At 38.5% G+C, this 15498-nt stretch overlaps 2 long non-coding RNA genes, 10 other non-coding genes and 2 pseudogenes across 16 annotated transcripts in view; 1 reads left to right on the top strand and 13 right to left on the bottom strand.

Moving 5' to 3' along the window:
* Positions 1–1150: 1150 nt before the first annotated feature.
* LOC129093891 (uncharacterized) overlaps positions 1151–15498 on the bottom strand; it is a 14572-nt gene continuing 224 nt past the window's right edge. The window contains exons 1-14 of one of the 5 annotated variants that reach the window (XR_008531309.1): positions 5544–5711; positions 4988–5024; positions 4716–4750; positions 4380–4429; positions 4147–4200; positions 3899–3961; positions 3635–3673; positions 3246–3291; positions 3004–3054; positions 2541–2586; positions 2270–2321; positions 2002–2064; positions 1559–1598; positions 1151–1385 (exon numbers count right to left, since the gene is read on the bottom strand). This is a non-coding gene — a long non-coding RNA (uncharacterized LOC129093891). Of the gene's footprint in view, positions 1386–1558; positions 1599–2001; positions 2065–2269; positions 2322–2540; positions 2587–3003; positions 3055–3245; positions 3292–3634; positions 3674–3898; positions 3962–4146; positions 4201–4379; positions 4430–4715; positions 4751–4987; positions 5025–5543; positions 5712–11192; positions 11434–11606; positions 11647–12049; positions 12113–12317; positions 12370–12588; positions 12635–13051; positions 13103–13290; positions 13337–13677; positions 13717–13941; positions 14005–14188; positions 14243–14411; positions 14462–14747; positions 14783–15013; positions 15051–15498 lie in introns of those variants that run through there. The other 4 variants (XR_008531310.1, XR_008531312.1, XR_008531311.1 and 1 more) reach the window with 4 other exon arrangements.
* Positions 1456–1524, bottom strand: LOC129093952 (small nucleolar RNA SNORD31; annotated as a pseudogene).
* LOC129093947 (small nucleolar RNA SNORD31) lies at positions 2134–2207 on the bottom strand. The gene has a single exon (XR_008531342.1). It is a non-coding gene; the product is annotated as a small nucleolar RNA SNORD31 (small nucleolar RNA).
* LOC129093945 (small nucleolar RNA SNORD31) lies at positions 2389–2463 on the bottom strand. The gene has a single exon (XR_008531340.1). It is a non-coding gene; the product is annotated as a small nucleolar RNA SNORD31 (small nucleolar RNA).
* Positions 2788–2913, bottom strand: LOC129093955 (small nucleolar RNA SNORD22). The gene has a single exon (XR_008531347.1). It is a non-coding gene; the product is annotated as a small nucleolar RNA SNORD22 (small nucleolar RNA).
* Positions 3508–3572, bottom strand: LOC129093935 (small nucleolar RNA SNORD29). The gene has a single exon (XR_008531330.1). It is a non-coding gene; the product is annotated as a small nucleolar RNA SNORD29 (small nucleolar RNA).
* Positions 4565–4639, bottom strand: LOC129093939 (small nucleolar RNA SNORD26). The gene has a single exon (XR_008531334.1). It is a non-coding gene; the product is annotated as a small nucleolar RNA SNORD26 (small nucleolar RNA).
* Positions 9832–10605, top strand: LOC129093892 (uncharacterized). Its single transcript, XR_008531314.1, has 2 exons — positions 9832–9971; positions 10129–10605. It is a non-coding gene; the product is annotated as an uncharacterized LOC129093892 (long non-coding RNA).
* On the bottom strand, positions 11504–11572 carry LOC129093951 (small nucleolar RNA SNORD31; annotated as a pseudogene).
* Positions 12182–12255, bottom strand: LOC129093946 (small nucleolar RNA SNORD31). The gene has a single exon (XR_008531341.1). It is a non-coding gene; the product is annotated as a small nucleolar RNA SNORD31 (small nucleolar RNA).
* On the bottom strand, positions 12437–12511 carry LOC129093943 (small nucleolar RNA SNORD31). Its single transcript, XR_008531338.1, has one exon. It is a non-coding gene; the product is annotated as a small nucleolar RNA SNORD31 (small nucleolar RNA).
* On the bottom strand, positions 12836–12961 carry LOC129093954 (small nucleolar RNA SNORD22). Its single transcript, XR_008531346.1, has one exon. It is a non-coding gene; the product is annotated as a small nucleolar RNA SNORD22 (small nucleolar RNA).
* On the bottom strand, positions 13551–13615 carry LOC129093934 (small nucleolar RNA SNORD29). The gene has a single exon (XR_008531329.1). It is a non-coding gene; the product is annotated as a small nucleolar RNA SNORD29 (small nucleolar RNA).
* LOC129093938 (small nucleolar RNA SNORD26) lies at positions 14597–14671 on the bottom strand. The gene has a single exon (XR_008531333.1). It is a non-coding gene; the product is annotated as a small nucleolar RNA SNORD26 (small nucleolar RNA).

Below are 15498 nucleotides of genomic sequence, written 5' to 3'. Positions count from 1 at the left end.
TAAGTTGATGCCACGAAGGCTGCAATATCATCTATTATCTTTATTTAATGTTTTATTTTCTTTATTTATCATCTTTATTTATGTTTTATCTTTATTTAATGTTTTATTTTCTTTATTTAATGTTTTATTCTCTTTATTTAATGTTTCATTCTCTTTATTTAATGTTTTATTCTATTTATTTAATGTTTCATTATCTTTATTCAATGTTTTAGTTTATTTAATGTTTTATTTAATGTTTTTTTCTTTATTTAATGTTTTATTCTTTATTTAATGTTTTATTTTCTTTATTTAATGTTTCTTTATTTAATGTGGTTGGTCACAGTAGCGGTGCAGTGACGTGACGTCATGTTTTCACGGATGTTTCACTGGACGGCTCATCCTCCTGTATACCGGTGTGCCGGATTACCGGTGTTTTTCACGGTACCGGTAGACCGGCCGGCTCAACCTCCTCTCTAGCAGAGCTAGAGGAGCTTTTGTCAAAATGAACACACAATGAAACCTAAATTAAGTTTGTTTACAGTATGCAATGCCTGACATGAATCTTGTTCTAATACATTTATATTCTTTTTGAATAAAGATTACTTTGTCACTGTTAAATCCACAGGTAGTTTTATTTCTGAAGTACATCATCTAATATGTTAACTCTTGAATAAGTTTTCCCCATCCATTATTACATTAGAAAACAGGTCTTTGAGCACAAGTTTGTGGATTAAAGCTACAGGTTCACAAAAATGCTTTTAATCTTAATGCCATCATGTGACAATTGTGACTGATGCAGACGGGTCTTTTACTGTCTGAACATTTGGTGGTAACTTTAGAACCAAATTACTTCTGTTAGTTGCACAATAATCATTTCCCTTCTGTCTGGTATCAACTGCAGCCTGAACCATTGATTTAGACCTCGTTTTAACAAGTGATCTTTGATTATACTGGTCAGCCACTTCTGGCTTATGAAATGTGAAAAAATAAAATCCATTTACAGATTATACCTAAAGGCAAGGCTGTTAACTATCACTTAATGCCAATTATACTTTTCCAAATTATGTGAATACAAGTGACCATTTGTCACCAGTTTTGCATTTACCACCATTTTTGTCCCAGTTTCATCAGTATTAAACCACCCACAACATTCTGTATTGAAAACAAATGCTTGAATTTATGAACAATTTATTATGAAATAAACATCCAAGTCAGGAAACGGGTTGAAAAGTCAATACAAACTAGTCATAATTAGATGAACACAGAAGTTATCTATTCAGTTGCTGATACAATAAGCAGCATGTCTTCTGAAGTAGTCCTTGAGCTTGTAGCCATCTTCCTGCAGCAATTTAGTCGGCAGCATAAGACAACTCCTCTTTATGACTGAAGCCAAGTTCTAGTCCGGTCTGCAAAGCAAGACAACATTTTAGAAACAAGCACTATAAACTTAAGCCATAACCTTCAAGTGTAATTTGGATCAGAGGGGTAACCAATCAGTCATGAATTTTCAGACTGGGGCGGTAATAAGAAATCATCACTTCTGGATTAAAATATCAAGGCTCAAGTTTTCTATTCTTACCATATAGCCCAAAGCAGTAGGCAGCAGATCCAGCTGGACTCTGACAAGAGCATAAACACAAAACACTTCATCAAAATGTGCATTTAGTTTTGGACAATTTTAGCAATGTACATTACATTGACTAGTAAGACAAACCAAATAGTTCATTTCAAACTGTAATACTAAAAATTTCCAGCTGTATAAATGTTGGATTTAGCTTCTGGGATGTAATCAGTTAAAATTTTCAGTCATGCCCTCAAAGCCAGCACTGCCTCTCAATCAGAACTCCAGCAGGTCACTTTACACCTGCGTGGTCAGGGTCCTCAGTGCCATACAGGGTCAACAGGAGAGGAGGCCCACCAGAGGATAAGGGTGGTTGAGCTCCCTTGACTGGGCTGTGTATCATGCATCACGTCAACAATCCCAGAAACATATTATATATACATACACACATGCTTATTTACCTGCTGCAGTCTAAGGCGTCTCCAACTCTTCAATGTGGGGAACAGTAAACAGCATCAAGACACCTGCAACAAGATACAGGGGTTAGCCAATCCAGTTTGATTAATCCGAGTGACAAAAATACTAATTTCTAGTGCAGTCAGAGGGGTAACCAATCAGTCATGAATTCTCAGACTGGGGCGGTAATAAGAAACTCATCACTTCTACTTAGGTTAAACATAATTTGTGAGCAAGTAAACTTCACTTTTTTTTATAATTCAAATTAAATACCTGCAACAGTCCTGGTCTTTTGTTCCTCACACTGCAGACTGGGAAACCAAACCTGTAACCAGTGGAAAGGGTTAGTCAGTCCAGTTTGATTCATGTGGACGACTAAATCATCATTTCTAGTGAGATCAGAGGGGTAACCAATCAGTCATGAATTTTCAGACTGGGGCGGTAATAAGTAACTCATCACTTCTACTGAAGGAGCAGTGTGGAAGATTTAGTGGCATCTAGAGGGCAGATTGTAGCAAACTTTATATATGAGATTCAAGCATACCTTGGCCATTTGTATGTCGATGGATAACGGGACAGGCAGCTCAGACCTAATTGGTGAAGAAAAATAATTCAGGGCATTTCCAATACAGATAGCTTTAAGTGTCACCTATAGACATGACATTCCTTTATCTTAAAGCACAGGTCTGACACTACATTTGTTCATGGTCTTAACCACCATTCTCTCCCACATTTCACTGGCAGGAATCTCCACACAATGTGATTTAGATACAGCCATGTTTAAGTCAGTTTCCATTCAGACCGTTGGCAACCCCAACATGTTTCCCCTTATTGCCAAGGTAACACCAGTGGGTTCACCTTTTCAGGTTCTGGCATCGAACCAAGGCGTAAGACGTGTGCGGATGTCATCATAAAGGAAACTTAACATTTTTAGTTTTAAATCAGCTAATGAACAGTCAGACTGGGTTTTGAGCATCACCCTGTAAATGCTTTAAGGGCACACTTACCCGGATGAAGACATTTGTTCTCAGAGGGCAGCATCTTCCAAAGCCAGGCACCTGCAACAGACTACAGTCAGATCTGAGCACAAAAAGACTAACACTATTCACTGTTGATCTGACCGCTTATGTCAGCTATTCGTTTTCTCAACAGGAGTTCAGACGAACGAGATTCCAAATATATCTCATCATTTTCAGCAGGTCTGGGTATAAAGGCTATTGGCACCAGGTCTCGAAAAAAAATGTCTTACCTTTGAGTAGAACACCTCAATCAGGCCAAAGTAGTCAATGAATCACCTGTAGGAAAAAAAAAAGACGACGTTCATTTACTGCACAGTCAGAGGAAGCCGTAGGAAACGTTAACGCCTACATTGACTATGGAACTAGAATAAGCTACATGGATCTCACGATCAGGGTGCAGAGAGACCAATTTTTGAATTAGATCATTAGGCATTAAGACTAAATACAAGACAGAAGACAAGTTAAACTTGCAAAGAAGTTTAAAGTAGTGCAGTTGCTCAGAAGTTCGTGTCGTTTCACATTGGTTCAAAGTGAGCTAAGTATCATCATCATTGCAACTGCATTATGAGGACAGTCTCATTTAAATAATGTTTTAGGGAAGGAGATATTAAAAAGTTACCGTGAGTCTGCAATGCTCTTCATGAATCCCATCAAGGCTCTGCAAGAGAAATGAGCACTTAAGTAGAGTCCTACAACAATTGTGTGGCACATTAAGGTTCACTGTTTGATCAGTGCTTTGGTGACAAACTGCCATGTGACATTAGTCGTCCAGGTATTTGATGGGTGTTACCCCATGTCATCCTTTCAAACATCAGAAACATCTTGCCCTTTACTTAATCATTTGTAATCAATACGTTGTTGCATTTAATTTAACTCGACATACTCATTTGAGACTTGCATGACTTCCAGGTGACATCTTTCCTCAAACGTCTGGTTGATCTCCCACCTACGAAAGAAAAACCTTTGTGTAAATCACCTGCTTGGGAATTAAAACTGTATTGATACAACTAGGGAGTAATCAGATTAAAGGCTGACATCACTTGAATCAGGCATATGCTTGTCTTTAATTGTAATCATCATGTTTATACCCCACAACTGAATAAACTCAAGCAAATCCCATGTTTTACTCACATCTGTGTACTTTACAGCCACTTTGTAGCGTTTAGTGAGTGGACAGAGCAGAACCTAAGGAGAGAAATCACTGTTAGCCACTGCCGGGGGGGTAAATCTGAGCTTTAGTGCATTCAAGGGCTGATCAGAGTAATAACTTGGCATCACAAAAATCGGGCATATGCTAGTCTTTAAAAATAATAATAATAATCAGTTATGGCCCTTGTGGAATTTGACCGTTCAGTCTAGCTCACCTGCCAACGTCCTTCATTCTTGCTCGTCATCTCTGATCGGCCATGAACATCTGAAGGAGAAGAGCTCAGGTTTAGGCGGGACATGATACAACTCCTCAACAAAGTGTAGTAACAGTATGCCTCATTGGTTGCCATTTGGTCCTAAATTAACAAAGTTGTTTAACAGTGTTGGGTGGAGCTCATATGCTACTCAGAATCTGGTAAAGAAGTTTCTTCAAAGACTGATTCAGTAAGAGAGAGTTCAGTGATCATCACTGCAGCACTAGAGCACCTGACAGCCAGTCAATGGATATTGATCCATAACAGAAACTACATCAAATGAAATTTTAGAATTACCTCATGCAGAGGGTTCAGCCATTTTCTGCTCACATCTGAGGATAAATAAAAAACAAAAACACATTCATAAGATTGAAGAAGTCCTTCACATGTGCACACTTGTAAGATGTTTCATGCTACTCAGAATTTGAGATGAAGTTTCCTCAAAGACTTTCAGTGAGAGAGTTCAATAGAACATCACTGTAGCACGAGGCACAGTTACAGCAGACTATTTCAAATACAACTCGATACTACGTCATGTCCAGATTAGCCACGTGGTGTAGATAAGTTACCTTTGCAGCAAGTGGCTTCAGAATGTCCCGTCGTCATCTGTAAAGCAAAGAAAGCATCGTTTAGCATGGTGGACTGAGCCAACAGGCCAACACGTGACCGCTCCACGAGCATGAGCCCAGAAAATATGATTTTATATTATATTATATATTATATGTAACACGTGTCTCACATCAGAATAATTAAATGCAGTCACAGTCATTCAGTACAGGTCTGTGTAATTATCATCATTGAGAGACACTCGAAGCGGCCATTTCTAGAAATGTACAACAATATTCATTTAATTTGTCTTAACCATTTAATTTCACATGCAACATAAAGGAAACATGTTGTCGTCGATGTTCATAAAACTAATCAGAGTAAAATAATGAGTTTAACTGTCGGATGGTTAAGGATTGAGGCAGGCTCTGGCCTGTGCTGCATGGTAGTGCTGCACATAAGCTTGATCTAAAACACCACTGTGGAGTATAAACACAATGAATGGTATTTACATTGATTGTGTGTGTGTGTGTGTGTGTGTGTGTGTGTGTGTGTGTGTGTGTGTGTTTCTTCTTTAACCTGGTTCGTGCAGAGGTCTGGACCACGCGGGGAAGACGACCATCCTGAAGAAGGTTAATGGAGAAGACGTCAGCACCATCTCCCCAACGCTGGGCTTCAACATCACAACACTGGAGCACAGAGGGAGACTTTGGGTACATGCCAAGTCTCTTAAATTGCCTCCTCGATTCCCTCACTTGTCGTCGTTTCCGTTACCAGGGATGCATGGAGGAAAGTGAGAGGAAACGAGGAAATGTGTTTTAAGAGACATGAGACGTCCTTTCCTCTGTAGCGTCACGTGAAGCGACGTCTGTTTCTGATGACGGCGGATCAGCTGATCAGCTGTCAGTCTGCTTTAACAGCTGGAGAGACTTTTGATTTTGATTTTATGATCACTGTACTAATATTAATAAAGACACAAAGTAATCATCACTGTACTAATATTAATAATGACACAAAGTAATCATCACTGTACTAATATTAATAAAGACACAAAGTAATCATCACTGTACTAATATTAATAATGAAACAAAGTAATCATCACTGTACTAGTATTAATAATGACACAAAGTAATCATCACTGTACTAATATTAATAATGACACAAAGTAATCATCACTGTACTAATATTAATAATGACACAAAGTAATCATCACTGTACTAGTATTAATAATGACACAAAGTAATCATCACTGTACTAATATTAATAATGAAACAAAGTAATCATCACTGTACTAGTATTAATAAAGACACAAAGTAATCATCACTGTACTAATATTAATAATGAAACAAAGTAATCATCACTGTACTAATATTAATAATGACACACAGTAATCATCACTGTACTAATATGAATAATGAAACAGTAATCATCACTGTACTAGTATTAATAAAGACACAAAGTAATCATCACTGTACTAATATTAATAAAGACACAAAGTAATCATCACTGTACTAATATTAATAATGACACAAAGTAATCATCACTGTACTAATATTAATAATGAAACACAGTAATCATCACTGTACTAATATTAATAATGACACAAAGTAATCATCACTGTACTAATATTAATAATGACACAAAGTAATCATCACTGTACTAATATTAATAATGACATAAAGTAATCATCACTGTACTAATATTAATAATGACACTGTAAAGTAACAAAGTAATCATCACTGTACTAATATTAATAATGACACAAATAATTAATAATGACAAAGTAATCATCACTGTACTAATATTAATAATGACACAAAGTAATCATCACTGTACTAATATTAATAAAGACACAAAGTAATCATCACTGTACTAATATTAATAATAAATAATAACACAGTAATCATCACTGTACTAATATAAATAATGACACAAAGTAATCATCACTGTACTAATATTAATAATGAAACAAAGTAATCATCACTGTACTAGTATTAATAAAGACACAAAGTAATCATCACTGTACTAATATTAATAATGACACAAAGTAATCATCACTGTACTAATATTAATAATGACATAAAGTAATCATCACTGTACTAATATTAATAATGACACAAAGTAATCATCACTGTACTAATATTAATAAAGACACAAAGTAATCATCACTGTACTAATATTAATAAAGACACAAAGTAATCATCACTGTACTAATATTAATGACACAAAGTAATCATCACTGCCAGAGTATAAATGTATTTCTCTCTGCAGCCTGTTACCTGTTTAACAACCTGCACTGAGTATTTATACTGTGTTCTGAGTATTTATACTGTGTTCTGTGGTATTTATACTATGTTCTGAGTATTTATACTATGTTCTGAGTATTTATACTATGTTCTGAGTATTTATACTGTGTTCTGTGGTATTTATACTATGTTCTGTGTATTTATACTGTGTTCTGTGGTATTTATACTATGTTCTGTGTATTTATACTGTGTTCTGTGTATTTATACTGTGTTCTGTGGTATTTATACTATGTTCTGTGTATTTATACTGTGTTCTGTGTATTTATACTGTGTTCTGTGTCCTGCTCATAAGCGCAGGACCGATTTCTACCGGCGATATGCGTTTGTCTTATTAATTAATTATTAACGTCTGTATGTTTTGAAATTGGGATTGTGATGTCATTATTAAATAATCCAGAATATGATTATGTTTTCTCCTAAACAATGGAATTAATTTATTAGGCTCAATGTTTCGGTGTAAACTGGAATTACATAACTCATCAACCCGACACTCAGGATTTATTAGCCTCATGTGAATGAATGGAAATGAAGATAAATTATGTATAAAGTGTTTCTACTGACAAACAGACAGACTCTCCAACTCTTTAACTCTCTCTAACTTTTTAATCCATTCAGTCTGTGATCTGTCATCACTCTGGTATTAAACTCCATTGATGATAAACTACAGTGGGGCAAACAAGTATTTAGTCAGCCACCAATTGTGCAAGTTCTCCCACTTAAAAAGATGAGAGAGGCCTTTTCATCATAGGTATACCTAAACTATGAGAGACAAAATGAAAAAAAATATATATATTTGCAAATTATGGTGGAAAATAAGTATTTGGTCAATAACAAAAGTTCATCTCAATACTTTGTTATATACCCTTTGTTGGCAATGACAGAGGTCAAACGTTTTCTGTAAGTCTTCACAAGCTTTTCACACACTGTTGCTGGTATTTTGGCCCATTCCTCCATGCAGATCTCCTCTAGAGCAGTGATGTTTTGGGGCTGTCGCTGGGCAACACGGACTTTCAACTCCCTCCACAGATTTTCTATGGGGTTGAGATCTGGAGACTGGCTAGGCCACTCCAGGACCTTGAAATGCTTCTTACGAAGCCACTCCTTCGTTGCCCGGGCGGTGTGTTTGGGATCATTGTCATGCTGAAAGACCCAGCCACGTTTCATCTTCAATGCCCTTGCTGATGGAAGGAGGTTTTCACTCAAAATCTCACGATACATGGCCCCATTCATTCTTTCCTTTACACGGATCAGTCGTCCTGGTCCCCTTGCAGAAAAACAGCCCCAAAGCATGATGTTTCCACCCCCATGCTTCACAGTAGCTATGGTGTTCTTTGGATGCAACTCAGCATTCTTTCTCCTCCAAACACGACGAGTTGAGTTTTTACCAAAAAGTTCTATTTTGGTTTCATCTGACCATATGACATTCTCCCAATCCTCTTCTGGATCATCCAAATGCTCTCTAGCAAACTTCAGACGGGCCTGGACATGTACTGGCTTAAGCAGGGGGACACGTCTGGCACTGCAGGATTTGAGTCCCTGGCGGCGTAGTGTGTTACTGATGGTAGCCTTTGTTACTTTGGTCCCAGCTCTCTGCAGGTCATTCACTAGGTCCCCCCGTGTGGTTCTGGGATTTTTGTTCACCGTTCTTGTGATCATTTTGGCCCCACGGGGTGAGATCTTGCGTGGAGCCCCAGATCGAGGGAGATTATCAGTGGTCTTGTATGTCTTCCATTTTCTAATAATTGCTCCCACAGTTGATTTCTTCACGCCAAGCTGCTTACCTATTGCAGATTCAGTCTTCCCAGCCTGGTGCAGGTCTACAATTTTGTTTCTGGTGTCCTTTGACAGCTCTTTGGTCTTGGCCATAGTGGAGTTTGGAGTGTGACTGTTTGAGTTTGTGGACAGGTGTCTTTTATACTGATAACAAGTTCAAACAGGTGCCATTAATACAGGTGGAGGACAGAGTGGAGGACAGAGGAGCCTCTTAAAGAAGAAGTTACAGGTCTGTGAGAGCCAGAAATCTTGCTTGTTTGTAGGTGACCAAATACTTATTTTACCGAGGAATTTACCAATTAATTCATTAAAAATCCTACAATGTGATTTCCTGGATTCTTTCCCCCCATTCTGTCTCTCATAGTTGAAGTGTACCTATGATGAAAATTACAGGTGTCTCTCATCTTTTTAAGTGGGAGAACTTGCACAATAAATACTTTTTTGCCCCACTGTATATCAGATCAGTACGATCGGCTGCAGCGTCCAATCAGATAACAGATGAACAATGAGGGGGGGTGTCGGCCCTCACAACACTTCCTGGAAGGATGCTCTCGTGCATCCTCGCTCATGGCTCCTCGGAGATCCCTCCTCGCTCCTCGGTGCTGGAACAAGAGCTTTGGGACGGCCGTCAATATGGCGGAGCAGAACGACTTCTGGTTCAAGCGAGGACCGAGGAGCGAGGAAACGACAAATAAGAGACTTGGCATGTACCCACAAACACTGGAGTTATAGGGAAGCACATGTTGTGTGTATTGCATCATAGCAGGTTTTATTATTTTGGAGTCAGCCACAATAGAATCATGTTTTTATTCGTGCATTGTTTGAGTTTGTCCTTTCCTCCATGCAGAGGTTAGCTGGTGCAACGCTGCTGGTGTTTGCCAACAAACAGGATTTACCAGGAGCCCTGTCGAAAGAGGCAATACGAGAGGTACGGTTTACTCCCATGTTACAGGGATATTACTTTTTCACATAATTGATAAGTTTTGTTATAACTATTGCTGCTCTAAATTCTTCATGTCAGATTTCACTTGAATTATCCAGAAAATTGCATCACAATGTGCGTTGTCATTGTGTTTTTCCTGCAGGCGCTGGCCCTGGATGAGATCAAAAGTCATCACTGGTGTATCATTGGTTGCAGCGCAGTCACAGGAGAGAATCTGTTAACCGGAGTGGACTGGCTACTAGATGATATCGCTGCAAGGATCTTCACCACTGACTGAGTGTTTGAGCGCAGACATGACTCCAAGCTCATCGTTGGACTACGGTGATCGAAATCAAGCTCAAATTTCTCTTTTTGTTCCATCAGCTGTTTGAGGTCACCAGACATGGGTGCTGATGTCTGTATCCATAACATGAATATAACCTGGTTTACATACATTTTATTTAATATTGACATTTGATTCTGATATTGTCTGAGACGGGAGACAGAAACAGCAAAAGCTTTTGTCAAAATGAACACACAATGAAACCTAAATTAAGTTTGTTTACAGTATGCAATGCCTGACATGAATCTTGTTCTAATACATTTATATTCCTTTTGAATAAAGATTACTTTGTCACTGTTGAAATCCACAGGTAGTTTTATTGCTGAAGTACGTCATCTAATATGTTAACTCTTGAATAAGTTTACCCCATCCATTATTTTATTACATTAGAAAACAGGTCTTTGAGCACAAGTTTGTGGATTAAACCTACAGGTTCACAAAAATGCTTTTAATCTTAATGCCATCATGTGACAATTGTGACTGATGCAGACGGGTCTTTTACTGTCTGAACATTTGGTGGTAACTTTAGAACCAAATTACTTCTGTTAGTTGCACAATAATCATTTCCCTTCTGTCTGGTATCAACTGCAGCCTGAACCATTGATTTAGACCTCGTTTTAACAATTGATCTTTGATTATGCTGGTCAGCCACTGGTCACTCACTACTTTGGCAGTTCTGGTTTATGAAATGTGAAAAAATAAAAACCATTTACAGATTATACCTAAAGGCAAGGCTGTTAACTATCACTTAATGCCAATTATACTTTTCCAAATTATGTGAATACAAGTGACCATTTGTCACCATTTCACTGCATTAACCACCATTTTTTGTCAGTTTCATCAGTATTAAACCACCCACAACATTCTGTATTGAAAACAAATGCTTGAATTTATGAACAATTTATTATGAAATAAACATCCAAGTCAGGAAACGGGTTGAAAAGTCAATACAAACTACTCATAATTAGATGAACACAGAAGTTATCTATTCAGTTGCTGATACAATAAGCAGCATGTCTTCTGAAGTAGTCCTTCTGAAGTAGCTTGTAGCCATCTTCCTGCAGCAATTTAGTCGGCAGCATAAGACAACTCCTCTTTATGACTGAAGCCAAGTTCTAGTCCGGTCTGCAAAGCAAGACAACATTTTAGAAACAAGCACTATAAACTTAAGCCATAACCTTCCAGTGTAATTTGGATCAGAGGGGTAACCAATCAGTCATGAATTTTCAGACTGGGGCGGTAATAAGAAATCATCACTTCTGGATTAAAATATCAAGGCTCAAGTTTTCTATTCTTACCATATAGCCCAAAGCAGTAGGCAGCAGATCCAGCTGGACTCTGACAAGAGCATAAACACAAAACACTTCATCAAAATGTGCATTTAGTTTTGGACAATTTTAGCAATGTACATTACATTGACTAGTAAGACAAACCAAAAAATTCATTTCAAACTGTAATACTAAACATTTCCAGCTGTATAAATGTTGGATTTAGCTTCTGGGATGTAATCAGTTAAAATTTTCAGTCATGCCCTCAAAGCCAGCACTGCCTCTCAATCAGAACTCCAGCAGGTCACTTTACACCTGCGTGGTCAGGGTCCTCAGTGCCATACAGGGTCAACAGGAGAGGAGGCCCACCAGAGGATAAGGGTGGTTGAGCTCCCTTGACTGGGCTGTGTATCATGCATCACGTCAACAATCCCAGAAACATATTATATATACATACACACATGCTTATTTACCTGCTGCAGTCTAAGGCGTCTCCAACTCTTCAATGTGGGGAACAGTAAACAGCATCAAGACACCTGCAACAAGATACAGGGGTTAGCCAATCCAGTTTGATTAATCCGAGTGACAAAAATACTAATTTCTAGTGCAGTCAGAGGGGTAACCAATCAGTCATGAATTCTCAGACTGGGGCGGTAATAAGAAACTCATCACTTCTACTTAGGTTAAACATAATTTGTGAGCAAGTAAACTTCACTTTTTTTTATAATTCAAATTAAATACCTGCAACAGTCCTGGTCTTTTGTTCCTCACACTGCAGACTGGGAAACCAAACCTGTAACCAGTGGAAAGGGTTAGTCAGTCCAGTTTGATTCATGTGGACGACTAAATCATCATTTCTAGTGAGATCAGAGGGGTAACCAATCAGTCATGAATTTTCAGACTGGGGCGGTAATAAGTAACTCATCACTTCTACTGAAGGAGCAGTGTGGAAGATTTAGTGGCATCTAGAGGGCAGATTGTAGCAAACTTTATATATGAGATTCAAGCATACCTTGGCCATTTGTATGTCGATGGATAACGGGACAGGCAGCTCAGACCTAATTGGTGAAGAAAAATAATTCAGGGCATTTCCAATACAGATAGCTTTAAGTGTCACCTATAGACATGACATTCCTTTATCTTAAAGCACAGGTCTGACACTACATTTGTTCATGGTCTTAACCACCATTCTCTCCCACATTTCACTGGCAGGAATCTCCACACAATGTGATTTAGATACAGCCATGTTTAAGTCAGTTTCCATTCAGACCGTTGGCAACCCCAACATGTTTCCCCTTATTGCCAAGGTAACACCAGTGGGTTCACCTTTTCAGGTTCTGGCATCGAACCAAGGCGTAAGACGTGTGCGGATGTCATCATAAAGGAAACTTAACATTTTTAGTTTTAAATCAGCTAATGAACAGTCAGACTGGGTTTTGAGCATCACCCTGTAAATGCTTTAAGGGCACACTTACCCGGATGAAGACATTTGTTCTCAGAGGGCAGCATCTTCCAAAGCCAGGCACCTGCAACAGACTACAGTCAGATCTGAGCACAAAAAGACTAACACTATTCACTGTTGATCTGACTGCTTATGTCAGCTATTCGTTTTCTCAACAGGAGTTCAGACGAACGAGATTCCAAATATATCTCATCATTTTCAGCAGGTCTGGGTATAAAGGCTATTGGCACCAGGTCTCGAAAAATGTCTTACCTTTGAGTAGAACACCTCAATCAGGCCAAAGTAGTCAATGAATCACCTGTAGGAAAAAAAAGACGACGTTCATTTACTGCACAGTCAGAGGAAGCCGTAGGAAACGTTAACGCCTACATTGACTATGGAACTAGAATAAGCTACATGGATCTCACGATCAGGGTGCAGAGAGACCAATTTTTGAATTAGATCATTAGGCATTAAGACTAAATACAAGACAGAAGCCAAGTTAAACTTGCAAAGAAGTTTAAAGTAGTGCAGTTGCTCAGAAGTTCGTGTCGTTTCACATTGGTTCAAAGTGAGCTAAGTATCATCATCATTGCAACTGCATTATGACGACAGTCTCATTTAAATAATGTTTTAGGGAAGGAGATATTAAAAAGTTACCGTGAGTCTGCAAAGCTCTTCATGAATCCCATCAAGGCTCTGCAAGAGAAATGAGCACTTAAGTAGAGTCCTACAACAATTGTGTGGCACATTAAGGTTCACTGTTTGATCAGTGCTTTGGTGACAAACTGCCATGTGACATTAGTCGTCCAGGTATTTGATGGGTGTTACCCCATGTCATCCTTTCAAACATCAGAAACATCTTGCCCTTTACTTAATCATTTGTAATCAATACGTTGTTGCATTTAATTTAACTCGACATACTCATTTGAGACTTTCATGACTTCCAGGTGACATCTTTCCTCAAACGTCTGGTAGATCTCCCACCTACGAAAGAAAAACCTTTGTGTAAATCACCTGCTTAGGAATTAAAACTGTATTGATACAACTAGGGGTAATCAGATTAAAGGCTGACATCACTTGAATCAGGCATATGCTTGTCTTTAATTGTAATCATCATGTTTATACCCCACAACTGAATAAACTCAAGCAAATCCCATGCTTTACTCACATCTGTGTACTTTACAGCCACTTTGTAGCGTTTAGTGAGTGGACAGAGCAGAACCTAAAGAGAGAAATCACTGTTAGCCATTGCCGGGGGGGTAAATCTGAGCTTTAGTGCATTCAAGGGCTGATCAGAGTAATAACTTGGCATCACAAAAATCAGGGATATGCTTGTCAGTCAGTTATGGCCCTTGTGGAATTTGACCGTTCCATCGTTCAGTCTAGCTCACCTGCCAACGTCCTTCATTCTTGCTCGTCATCTCTGATCGGCCATGAACATCTGAAGGAGAAGAGCTCAGGTTTAGGCGGGACATGATACAACTCCTCAACAAAGTGTAGTAACAGTATGCCTCATTGGTTGCCATTTGGTCCTAAATTAACAAAGTTGTTTAACAGTGTTGGGTGGAGCTCATATGCTACTCAGAATCTGGTAAAGAAGTTTCTTCAAAGACTGATTCAGTAAGAGAGAGTTCAGTGATCATCACTGCAGCACTAGAGCACCTGACAGCCAGTCAATGGATATTGATCCATAACAGAAACTACATCAAATGAAATTTTAGAATTACCTCATGCAGAGGGTTCAGCCATTTTCTGCTCACACCTGGGGATTAAAAAAACACATTCATAAGATTTAAGAAGTCCTTCACATGTGCACACTTGTAAGATGTTTCATGCTACTCAGAATTTGAGATGAAGTTTCCTCAAAGACTTTCAGTGAGAGAGTTCAATAGAACATCACTGTAGCACGAGGCTCACAGTTACAGCAGACTATTTCAAATACAACTCGATACTACGTCATGTCCAGATTAGCCACGTGGTGTAGATAAGTTACCTTTGCAGCAAGTGGCTTCAGAACGTCCCGTCGTCATCTGTAAAGCAAAGAAAGCATCGTTTAGCATGGTGGACTGAGCCAACAGGCCAACACGTGACCGCTCCACGAGCATGAGCCCGGAAAATATGATATTATATTATGTTATATTATATGATATTATATGCAACACGTGTCTCACATCAGAATAATTAAATGCAGTCACAGTCATTCAGTACAGGTCTGTGTAATTATCATCATTGAGAGACACTCGAAGCGGCCATTTCTAGAAATGTACAACAATATTCATTTAATTTGTCTTAACCATTTAATTTGACATGCAACATAAAGGAAACATGTTGTCGTCGATGTTCATAAAACTAATCAGAGTAAAATAATGAGTTTAACTGTCGGATGGTTAAGGATTGAGGCAGGCTCTGGCCTGTGCTGCATGGTAGTGCTGCACATAAGCTTGATCTAAAACACCACTGTGGAGTATAAACACAATG

This window comes from Anoplopoma fimbria, chromosome 7 (genome assembly GCF_027596085.1).
Source record: "Anoplopoma fimbria isolate UVic2021 breed Golden Eagle Sablefish chromosome 7, Afim_UVic_2022, whole genome shotgun sequence".
Classification (NCBI taxonomy): Eukaryota; Metazoa; Chordata; class Actinopteri; order Perciformes; family Anoplopomatidae; genus Anoplopoma; species Anoplopoma fimbria.
This window is presented reverse-complemented; position numbering and strand designations above follow the sequence as displayed.